Source organism: Ptychodera flava (assembly GCF_041260155.1).
Source record: "Ptychodera flava strain L36383 chromosome 23 unlocalized genomic scaffold, AS_Pfla_20210202 Scaffold_23__1_contigs__length_28996876_pilon, whole genome shotgun sequence".
NCBI classification, from domain to species: domain Eukaryota; kingdom Metazoa; phylum Hemichordata; class Enteropneusta; family Ptychoderidae; genus Ptychodera; species Ptychodera flava.
This window is the reverse complement of record NW_027248277.1, coordinates 94,923-107,853: the sequence shown is the minus strand read 5'-3', so window position 1 is coordinate 107,853 and position 12,931 is coordinate 94,923.

Sequence of the window (12,931 nt, the reverse complement as noted above, 5' to 3'; positions counted from 1 at the left end):
CCGCCGAAAAATATGCGAGACAGTGGGCTGCAGTTGAGGAAGTTGATGTGGAATGCCTCTCTGACTGGCTGAGCAAAGTCAGAGACAAATTAAAATCACGTATTTCACATCTCCGTTCTCACACTAAAGGAGTAAATTCTTCCTCAGTATTACATGACCGTCTGTCAAAGCATGCCTTGATGCTTTACACAACGAATATGTTGTAGTTCCTGCAGACACAGCTTCAAACAACATTATCTTTGTCTGTAGGAATTATTATATCCAGTGTATAATAGATGAATTAAATCTTTATTCAGATAAGAGTAATATAACCTATACTCTTTCCTCCCTTTCTGATGAAGATATTTTTTTCAAACCATTCATCTGTGCTCAATGAATTTGGCATTCCTTTGAAAGAGAAGGACAAAACACTGCCTACGTTGTATTGGATACCTAAACTGCACAAGAACCCTTACAAACATCGCTTTATTGCAGGATCAAGCAAATGCACTACTAAACATCTGTGTCTTCTACAGTGCGGGGACTCCAAAGTGCAAACCCTAAGCCCTTCAAGATGGTTTCCAGATGGGTAGAGTGAACGTTAGAAATGTGAGCCCAGGGAAGTGACAAGATGTTTCTCACTATACATCCAGCTATTCTTTAACACATATAGTCCTTTCCAATTTGTAGAGACTGTAAATTGCCATCCTCAGTGTTGTTTTACAATCTTTACCTCACACGTCAAATTATGCAACTTTATTGGATTGCATAAAGGTGCATAATTTTAGTGAGCCATTAAACCCTTTTATACAAGTGCATAAAGATGCATATAGGCACCACCACTGACACCATGTTTACACACCTTTATGCACTGCATAAAGGTGCGTAAAGGAGCTGACCAACTTTATGCAAATTTATGCAATTGCATAAAGAATCTTAAATTTGGCTTTTAATCCTGTGATGTCATTATCTGGTGTGTGAAGTGTGTACTCTTGAAAAGTGTTGAGTTTGCTAACCATTGTGTGTTTTAATTGTGTTGCACCCACTACTCTGTTCCAAAGAAAGAGAGCCATTTAAAAATTCAATATTCAATAATTTACACGGCGAACCATACAAGAAATGGAACTGTAAAATAGTTACTTGGACACTTATGAACAAATAAACTTGGTTAGTAAGATGACATCACAATCTGCTATTTAATTATAGTTATTGTAGGTTTCCATACTCGCATCATTTTCTGTATTGTTTTATACCAGTATTTGTGTCATGTATGTCGCTTGTAGATGTAGCAGAGTGGTTTTGACCCAAAATATCATTGATAGACGAGTACTACGGGTTGTCAGTTTGAATTTGGTAGACAAATGTGTATATTCACCGGTTGGTTTCAGCCCAGTTTAAACATGTATCTCCCACCTGACCCCAATTCTCAACATTTTATGACTTTTCATTGTGTTTGCAACTATTGTGACAGTTTGCCTGGACCTACCCTCAGACCAGCTACAATTTCTAAGGTCATCATACAGTTTCATGTCAGTGATATTTATTTGTGTACTTATCAAAATCTTGGTAGTGTATCTGGAAAGAAACACAGTGAATGAAACTTGCTACTCATTTTGATGGTGTAAATAGTTACTGTTTGTAATTGGAGCTGAAAAGCCAGAATTAATGCACCAAATGTGTGCAAGAGGCAATATATATTAATACTATCAACATTTACTGAAAGATAGTTACTGTAACCACGCTTATTAACTTTTTTATATTTCTGAATCTTGTTTATACAATAAACATTCAGTTCATAACCGGTGAGTGAATCTTCCAACTTTCCTCTCATATCAGTATATTTCTACTTCCAAATGGTATCATGATTGAATAATTCTACATTGGCAGACGTCAAAAGAAAAACTAGTAAGGTTTTTGTGCTCAAAACAATTTATTGCGAACAAGGAAGTACTTGATGCATATTTAATCTACAGAAGTCAACAAAGTACAGGTTCTGAACACTGAACAACTTTCTGTGTGATTCTTGCTCACAAAACTTCATTTACATCAAAACATTTATCAATAAAACAACAACAATGAAATGAAGTGTCAGAACAGAACATTTGACATGCCCAGATTGTAGGGCATGTCTCAGATTTTACATTCCATGTAAGTTTGTGAGATCAATGAACAATTTCGCCGTATTTCCTTGCTGCACATATAAATATTAATGAAAGAGTAACAGGTCCTATTTCCCGTATATGCTGCCCTTACAATTATAATATTTTGGGAAGAATTTCACAAGGGAATTCCAAAAATACGTAAGCGATAAGAGACATATGCAAAATCAAGTAAAAACACAATCAACAGCAAAACGATCTTCAACTCGTCATTTCATAAAAAATAAGAGGGAAACTAAAAAAAAATAAAACCATAGAGTTTTAGTTACCCTTCATGATATGTGTCATACCAAATATTATAAAAAATAACAGCTAAATGAAAAAGTTAAACCAACGGTTTTTTTCAGATGTATTTTTCATTTTACGATGTGTCTAATCTGCTCGATTTCCCATAGAAAACAATGGCGTTTAATGTACTGAACAGACCGTACAACTATCGCTCGTTCAAATTTCTCGATTCTGAACCAATTATAGTGAAAAATTGCATGGTGTTTCCTTGATATATATACAAAATTGCTGTCGTTTTAGTTTTTTTGAATTTCTCGACGAAACTTGTTTTAGTTGCATTTTATTTTTCCGATCGCTGAATTTTTGCTCTTGCCCCAATAAAATGGCGATCTTACGGCGTTTGCATATGCAGAATCAGGGTCTAATATTGACCCATGTTAATCGGTTAGCGTCTCTTAAAATGTACAGACCAACTACCAGTCAGGTTGTTGTAATTTATACCAAATTTTGGCGAATATAAACAATGAAAATTCCAGTAAACTGCAAAAATAACACAGAACAGAGGCGAACGGGCGTAGAGTCTCCACTGTAATCGTGCAGTGAACGTTATCGATCGATATGCTTTTGTCCGAAATTTATATATTGTTGTCTCGCTCACTCGCGTGTAGTCCCCCGGGGGAATTGTCTTGTTCACATTGGCAACCCAACTGAAATTTGGGCCGACGCAAAATAATTATCCTTTTGAGATTAAATTTGGTCCGCGTCCACACTTACCGGTACCAGAATTAGGGCCGACGTAACTTTACCTTCCTTTGTGACCTCTGACCTGTCAAAGTTCAAAATGGCGCATTTGAATAATGGCACGCTGTTTCTACTGTTCATGATTTTCCTGCGTTTGTACGCACAAGAAGGGCAAATATGACTACCACTCACCCTTTTAATCATCGGAGAGATCTTCACTATTTATTTGATGAGCATATTGTATATATAAGGCCGCGGTGGAGAAATAACCAGTGCGCGGCATTTTTGACGTGCCTCTGTAGTCTATTACGTGCACTATGGAATCGAATGACATGGTCTCGTTTGCGGAACAAAGGTTGGTGGGAAGTTCTGCGTACATGGGATGATATTAAAATGTAAAGACTGGATTGAAAACTTTCAATAGGTGTAAACTTTAGATTCAAACGTCGTTTGTTTTGTGCGAATAGGGTAACTAGTTCAACTTCGATCCATGGCGGAGGCCTGGTGAACTGGGACCAGGGCCGACGCAACTTGTCCACACTGGCGATTTGCGTCGGACCAAATTTTGCGTCGGCCCTGCGTCGGCCCTGAACCCCCCCTTCTCACCGGGACCAAACTGTGTCGGCCCAGGGCCGACCCAACGTGTCCACATTGGCTTTTTACGTCGGCCCCGGCCCTAGGCCGACGCAAAGTCGTCAATCTGAACAGCATAAATGGCGGCGCCAAACTACGCCGAGGTGCGCCAAGATGTGCTGAAACGTACGTAAAAGTATCACCAAAACTGAAAAAATTGTCGTCGATTTAATTTCAGTACAGGAAACCAACGGATACCTTGATGTTAAAGTGTATAAGTCAATATTGGGTTATTGTGGAAATGTTTATGACGTGACCTCAACACACGAGCGCCCGGCACAAGCGGCGCCCAAACAGATTTTCGATCGATAATCTATTGAAAATAAATTGATACAATGTTCGCCGTTGTCAATAGCGACCGGCTGAGAGCGCTGTTCGATAGAAATATGCTTCGCGGAATACCGTACACTGAGGCATACTTTGGCCCGTAGTGAACTGTTTTCTCACTCTACCAATGTTGAACATTGTCAGACAATAGTTATTTTAACTTTGTCAGTTCCAATAAAGCGCAAAATGTATTGCATTCATGGTTTTCTACAAAGTTTTTGATTGCAGTTGTCTTCTAAATTTCCAGTAGTGAATAGAAATTCATCATTATCATCATCATCATCATCGTCATCATTTATCAGATTTCTTGAAGCAATTTCAGGGTCAAAGAGATGGTATCCAGTCCCTTGAATGTCCATCACCATCAACTCTTTTTCAGATTTCTCAAATGAGAAATGAGCAAGACTCTCTGCTTTGTTTCGCAGTTCAGTATTCGGTTTACATAGGAAACCATTATTATTGGTGTACTTGACAAATTCCCCATCAATGTAACTTTCAACAGTTACATATTCTTCCTCCCTGTCTATTTTCCCCAGGAAAATTTTATTGTATTGGACTGTTTCCCAACACTTATGCAATACATCTTTCTTTTTAAGTTGGTGTGCAAGTTGGTCTGCGAAATTCTTCGCCAAGGAGTGCATCTGAACAACCTTTTTTGTATGTTGTTCAGTAGTTTGGTTGGTTTGCTCTATTGTCTTCACAGCATCAGGAAGACATTTTTTAATCACCCAAGTAGATGACTTAAAGTTAGGAGTCTGGCTAGTGGCTTTGAATGCTTCACGAAACCCTCCTGAACCAAACGGTTTTTTATCAATAGTGAACTCAACTGATTTTGGCTTCAATGACCATTTTGTTTTATGTCAAATGAAAACAGACTGATGATTGTGGAAGTTTTATCATAGATGACTTTTCCTAGTTTCAGCATATCTAATACTGACAGACTTTTAGGGTATTGTGCAGTTGTGACAGCGTTGGGAGCAAATTGAGAAGGCTGTGACTGAGTTGCAGATTTTAATGTTACACGCTTCTTCTTGCCAATTGGCGATCTAGAATTGCTTATCCTCTTTGATATATCATCATAGTCATTAAGGCGTGGTACAAAGCGAACATGAATCAGACCATAATTTGGTATCTGATCCAGGGCTGAACAAGATGGTCCTAGTTCTCCAGCAAGGATATCACAATAAATTGATTCTCCGACAATATCAGTAAAATGTCTTTCGCATGCTTGTTTGATATTGTCAAAGGTAAGTTCATCATACTGGAATGGTAAAAACTCTCTTGGGCCAATGAGTGAATACTTCTGAGCTTTGCCGGTTACTTTTGACGACAGCCTCTGCATCACAATTTATTCACCTATTGTATACAAAAGAAAACAATAAGCATCAAGTATAATTTGCTTCCTGTCGCCATATACAAACATGGCACAGGAACCTACAGGGTAAGCTGCTGTCAACAGAGTTTTCACGGAAACTGTGGCACAAATCTTGTATGTTAATGTGTTTTGGGTCAAGGATGAAATTTCTGGGATGTTATGCCATGGCTCTGAAAGGTATGCAAATGAGATAAAAAAAATGGAGAAATGGTAACCAATATGCACACAACTGAACCTAAACCTTTGAATTTTTGGAAAAATAAACCTATCGGGTTGTGAAGCTTGCTTCATACATGCTAAGTTGATCATATGATAATTATGCAACTGAGCAAAATTAATGTAAATCTTGGTCAACAATCTTAAACTTCGAACTGAAAGTGCATACTCTAGGTCTTTGAAATTTTGTAGCAACTTAGCAAGCTTCCAAGTTTGATGCAGATTTAGGTTTATCAAAGTCCATCACATCACTATAATGCCAATGAGCAAATATAATACCAAAATAGAGTCTAAAAATTACAACCTTAGAAACTACTTTTTCAGTGACTTTGCCTAAAATCTGAAAGAATTTAAATGCAATGATGATAAAACCAAAGGTGGTAGAATATGCGTATGAGCAATATAAACGTGAAAATAGTCAAAATTACAAATTTATCAACTTCTATTACTGACCTTGGCGCTTTGAAATTAAGTAGGCATATTCCTATTTTGATGTAAATGTAAGTGTGTGAAAACCAAGTTGATGAGATTACAGTAGTGCAAATACATGTAATACTAAACAAAATAAATATATAAATTATGTTCTCAAAATGGACAAGCAAAAGTTGATTTCCATGACTTAAATAGTTGGGAGAAATGTTCTCGGTAGAATTTAGGTGCATGTTTGCTCAATCTAAGTTGGACAATGCAATGAGCATATACGTATGCAAAATAGTCAAGAATTGCAAACTCATAAAAAGTGGCTTTGGAAAGGAAGGTCAGTCACCGATAAAATTATGGCAGTGTTACAAGCAGATCCACAATACCGAATGTCGTGATGGTAAGAATGAACTTTTGTGTGGACATGCAGCGCATGCATACGACAATGTGAAATGGCCCACAGGCATATGACACGTTGCTTCGCGCGCGATCGGTACTGATTCACAGTGAGCTTTCTCTGTCCACTGTGAATCAGTACCGATCGCGAAGCGACGTGTCGCATGCCTGTGGAATGTCCTGGTTCTCTGCGCAGCTGAGGCGGTCCACGCTATTTTAAGTTTCACGTTTCTTTACACAAACATACCTAAAAAGTACAACACATTGTACATTTACTCCTGTAAAGTTCGTTTACAGCTTAGTTTGTCAGATTCAATCGCATTTCACGACCAAAGCCCATTTTCCACTGTGTCAAATGTAGCAGGTGATTGGCTGTGATATTCATTATATTGCAACAACGTAAAATCCAGCTTTACTAACCTAAAAAATCGCCACGTTCTTTCCCAGCCTTTCGTTTACGGTTACTAACTCTCTTTTCTTTCATTGCATCCTTAAAGGTTTTCCATGCAGCAGCCATTACTGTGATCTTTGATTTGTAAATATGAAGTATTATTAGATTTACAATGTACATGAACGTCAATGACCACTCCGTCCAATCGTCTCCGCGCCATCATGGAGAGTATCTGGTATCGCAATTTGATTTGCTTGACATAACAAAAACATTTCACATTGTTACCTCACTATTACCTTTGTTCCACAGATCTTCGTACAATACCACAGGATTAAAGCGACACAATGTGATGTCAGGTCGCAGCGACTCAGAGCACCCGCCACATGCAGCAGACGATGGATCTGGAATAGTAGAAAGCGTGCCAACGCGCGCATAGCCGTGATAGCTGCATTGCATTGTGGTATACTATGACAACTGTCGGCCATCGCCGCGCTGAAAAAAAAATCATTTACTTTTGCATGCGTTTGCACGACGGCCGAGGGTTGTCATTCCACTGCGTGTAACTCTATTGGAGCCGAAAAGCATGCTGGTATACGATGACAACTGTCGGCCATAGTGTAAATGCATTTCATTTCGTTTTTCATTTTACATTTGATTTGATTTGATTTTACTTGTAATTTTATTTTATTTTTAATTTGATTTAATTTTCATTCACTTTTACTCTGAATTTAATTTGAGTTGAAAAATTTTTGCGTATTTTTTTACAATAGGTTTTTTATTAATATTTTTAAATTTTTTGTAGATTCTTTTGTCCAGTTTCTTTCTTTTCCATTTTACTTTACTTTGAATTTAATTTTACTTTTCACCTTCTTATTTTTTTCAAATCAACCTTTTTATTTTCATTTTTAATTTGAAAAGAAATTCTTTTTTTCTGTCTGAGTTTTCTTTGTGAGTTTTATTGCAAAATTTTCTTTCCAAAATCAACGTTTTATTTTTATTTTTGTTTAAGATTTTAAAAGTAGTGTTTGGTTTTCCAAAATCAAACCCCTTTTTTAATTTTTAATAATTTTTTCTTGGAGACACAAACAAGAAAATAAGTATTTGTATACTTTAACCAGTGACAACCTTAGGCCACCATACTGCAGTATACAAGCCGGCCGGCGCCCGTAATATAGTAAACATGGTGTTTACTTCAGCACGGTTGGCCAGCGTGTTTCGGTAAACAAGCGACTGAGGTACTTTGTAATTGTGCTGGCCCATCGGTATTTCATTATCTGGTAAATATGTATGGTAAATGCAGCAGTCGCAGCCATGTGTGAATCCAGCTGCTTCCGGAAAATCGTGTATATATATATATATATATATATATATATATATATATATATATATATATATATATATATATATATATATATATATATATATATATATATATATATATATGTGGAAATCTGGAAGTCATGCGGATGAAGGGCATGCTGAAAAATACAGGCCTTTGCTGCTAATACCTCCCCGTTTAACATTATGTGAATACCAGGCAGCGAAAAAGGGAGCAGCAAAGGCTTGTATGTTTGATATTCGATATTTTAACCATTTCAGTGCCAAAGTCAACTTTTGTTGCCTTCATAAATTAGAGTGCAGTCAATTTTCTCATCAGGTCAAGACAATTTCTTTTCAAATTTTCCCAAAATTTTGATAAAACATTGTAGTCAATTACAAGTTATGTCCTTTTGCTCCAAAATGGCAAAAACAATCACAGAAAAGGTCATAAAAATTTGTAAAATGCTGCACTAAAATTTAGGTAGGAAAAATTACAGTTCTCAAAGGGTTAAACATACAGATATCTCTGACATATATATGTCTGATATATTAAAGTTTCACACTTTGAGGTGGCTCTAAAATATATGGCTTATGAGTACGTCCGCGGGGACTATTAGATTGGGTTCCGTGCGTCCGTGCGTCCGTGTGTCCGTGCGTTCGTGCGTCCGCAGCTGTAACCCAAAGATGCAAGACCCAAATTTATTCAAATTTGGTACAAAGACAAGGTACTCTGAGGGTATATATGCTTGTCAACTTGTTTTGCGATACGATCAAATTTGGCCAGCTGTTCAGAGCCATAACTCAGACATGCCAAAACCGATTTTGTTCAAATTTGGCACAAAGACTATTACTATAACATAGATATGCAAGTCATTTTTTGTCACGATACCATCCAATATGGCCACCTGGCGGCCATTTTGTTGTCATTTGTTCATGTTAAGAGCCATTACGCAGACATGCCGAAATTTATTTTGTTCAAACTTGCCACAAGGACAATCTATTATGACATACATATGCATGTCAATTTTTTTTTGTGACACGCCCATATATATGACCTCCCATATTGAAAACAGTTCAAACCGGATAAAATAACAAAGAAACAAAGCAAACAATTTCCTGCACTTTGGATTCACACACAGTCTCTCAGGGTCATTGACCTTACAATTAACTGGAGTGAAATAGTTTACAGGATACAAATCTATGCTGTTTTTGTCCTGATGTCAGATGGGTTTCTTAGCTAGATGTCTTCTACATAGAATGTTACAGGTTTTTGGACTGCATTAAAGCTTTAAGCCTACCTATATATATATATATATATATAGTTTTTTCATCAAAAAATGTAACTGCTAGGTGGCATTATGTCGAATAAAGGTTATGATTGGTTGCATGAATATAAGCTAAATCTGAGAAGCAAGTATATGTATTTGAATTTCGAGAGAAAAAAATTGGATATTTTCCTTAGGTCTGTGGAAAAACGCACTTACAAAGTCGAGTATTCACCTCTCCTTCCGTGAGAGACAGCACGGTAAACCTTCAACTAGGCGATGTCCAAGGCTTATCTCCTATGTTATGACCTATGCAAATAAGATGACCCAGGCCTATCCACAATACACTTACTCAGTAGATTTACACATATTATGGCATAAGGTGATTCCGGCCTATCCACAAATACTTGGAGATGACTCGGGTCCATCAACAAATACATGTACAAGCTATGGAGTTCACACGGGCAAATTCAAAACAATTACGGCCTAGATCTTGTCTCTGCTACTTTTTCTTATTTTTTTTTATTTCCATATTTAACAAAACACCAAAAGAAGAACATAAGTGTGCACACGAATCTAGTGAAGCTTACTTATTTTACAAGAAGTGAGAATCTTTACATATCAATCAATGGCTTTAAGCTATCCCATTTTTTGTAGTGAAAATTGAGTTTGTTTTTCTTTTCAGCAATATACAACTCTATCTACCGGTTTTGTTTTACATAGAACTTCATACCGGTAAAGGAAGGTTGTTTATTCTGAACTTACATATGTAGATATACCGTTTAAAAAGCAAAATCAAATGATTCAGTGGCTGTTTACACATTTCTAACAAGCCAATAATGATATTTTTCTCGTTACAACGTCCCTCAATACCTTGCAATAAGTTTGCAGACTTGTCCAAATATCCTCAGCCTTCACAAAGAAAAAGAATAGATGAGAAATTATCTCTTCAAACTCGCCACATAAAGTACAATTTTGGGAATCTACTATTTTCCACTTGAAGAGTTTGTCATTTGTGGCCAATAGTTGTGGAGGATTTTAAACTGGAAAGCATGCAAATCTGAAGAAAGTGAACATCTGAAGGCCAATGAATAGACCAATTTGCAGTCTTAATCTGTTAAATTATATTTAGCCATAATTTTGGGCTCGGAAGAAGGTGGCCGAGATATTTAATTGACCAGCCTGCAGTACAAATTTTTATACGTTAAAGAATTCAGAGACACACAAGTGTTTTATATATATAGTTCAGAGGTTGCCATAAAGCCATTATGGTGACAACCGGGAGGGCACATTGTATACATTTTGTGTATTTCGCTCACTGCTTTAATAGTAGTTAGAGCACTCTGAGATTGTTGGGCAGCCTCTTGCGTAATATAAGGGGCGTTCACTGTTGGCACTATGCTTCGCTCATGGTACGTGTTGCCGTTTGAGCACTCTGGTGAGTCCATATTTTTCAATTCTCAACAATGTGTAACCGTACTCTCTGTGCCCAAGTTCAGAGGTTGCCATAAAGCCATTATGGTGACAACCGGGAGGGCACATTGTATACATTTTGTGTGTGTATATATATATATATATATATATATATATATATATATATATATATATATATATATATATATTGTCCCTCTCTAGCTTCTCAAACTTCCCAATATTTTAACATTGAACGCCAAGGTGAAGGGATAGTGCTCATGATTCCATGAATCTTGAAGATGTGTAAACTCAATAGTCCCGCGTGTGGAAATTTCCTTGGTTATCTAATAAGTCTATAACTCTAAGTATTCCATTGTCAAGTGCTTTACAGTATATGGGTTTTTGGCCAAAAAGAATGTGCCGGTTGTTCCAAATAACCTGGTTGGCAATTTGTTAAGGAGACTGCTCAAAATTGGTGAGATTTGACCATGTTAAAAATGTAAAAAGGATGTATCTCAAGGGTATTGATACAATTGGCATCAAAATGTCAATACATTAGGTAATTCCTCCTCCCTCCCCCTCGTAATTTTCGTATATCCTTCCGCTGTTGTTGTACCGATTTGGTCACGTCGCCATTAATAAATATCTGGTGTGTTGTTTCTCGAAATTCCACTGGATTATTTTTCAGTCTACGTGGAGTTTGCTTAAGTAAGGAGACTCGGTCGCTATAACGGAGAAATCGAACGTGGACAAAGCCAGGATTTCTTCCTTCTTTAGGTTCTGGTATGGGGACTCTGTGCGCACGGTCGATTTCCCAATGCTCCGCTTCGGGTATATTCATGTGTTCAGTTATTAGGATTGACTTGGAGTACAACAGTTTCATACAAATCATGGTTTGCTATTTTGGTCCAAACTAATTGTGCCATTATTAAGCTAAGCCCGATTATCTGGATGCTCAAATTTTTCTTATAAGGATGAAGCGCTGTTATTTTTATGGGATCAATGTCTACCTACGAGTTGAAATTTTGCTCTCAAAATTGCCCACACGTCGGTTGTATGTTCCAAAAAGGTCAGAAGTATGATTGACTGCGAGCTAAAACTCCAAAGCGAGATTATAAATATAAACCCCGGTTACGAAGTAAGTCACGTGACTTGATCTTCCATCCCATCTGACAGTTCAGTAATCGGATGGAATTCCTTGATTGCCGTTATCTCCCACAATGCACTGCGAGCAGACAGATACTGCGTGGAGTGGTGCTTGTGCGGGCAGAGACTCGGTCTAAGGGAATTAGTTCTTCTTGCCAGTAACCAAGACGACGTGGTTGGTCTTTTTGCATGGCTTATGAACTTCTAGTTTCCCGACATACCAACCCATTGACGGAAGCGTTTGGACTGCTAATTAGATAATCCCAAAGGAGAACTGTCTGGAGGACGTTTTGTGTGAATCAGTTTCCCACCCGAACTGGAAGAGGTTACATCACGGAATTTGTAACCGTAGCAACAGGATCGACGTGGACTCTGAACCCTGAACAATTCTGGAGAGTGTCTATTGAATGGATACTGTAATTGATATAATAGGGGCGTGTCTAGAGTTTCCATATGTTTAAACAGTATTGGCGGCTAATCATTGTAGAATTTTTTATCATCATTAGTGTGTAGTGAAAGAAACCTCAACATCAACTGCAACTCAAATTGTACGATAATCATTCTTTCCTTTTGTTGTTGATTGTATAATATGAACTTGGGTCCAGGTTTTGTTGACTGACAGTTTAACTACCTGGGTTACATTTATTTGAATTTTTTTTAATCGAAAATATACAGCCATGTTTGCGAAATCCTTGCGCTCCTGCGGCAGTTTTTGTTTTGGGGCATAAGAGTACTCTCACACGGATTGGGTTTTTATCGGATTCTCGTCTACCAAAGTGTGGAGATTTTACATTAAAATTGGAAACCCTGGCCGCTTTATGTTAAGAAAAGTTTCTTCATGTGGTTGATACAAGCCGATTTTTAAAGTAAATTTACGTTTATTTATTTGAACTTATAGGAAAAACCCGAAAAGATACAGCCG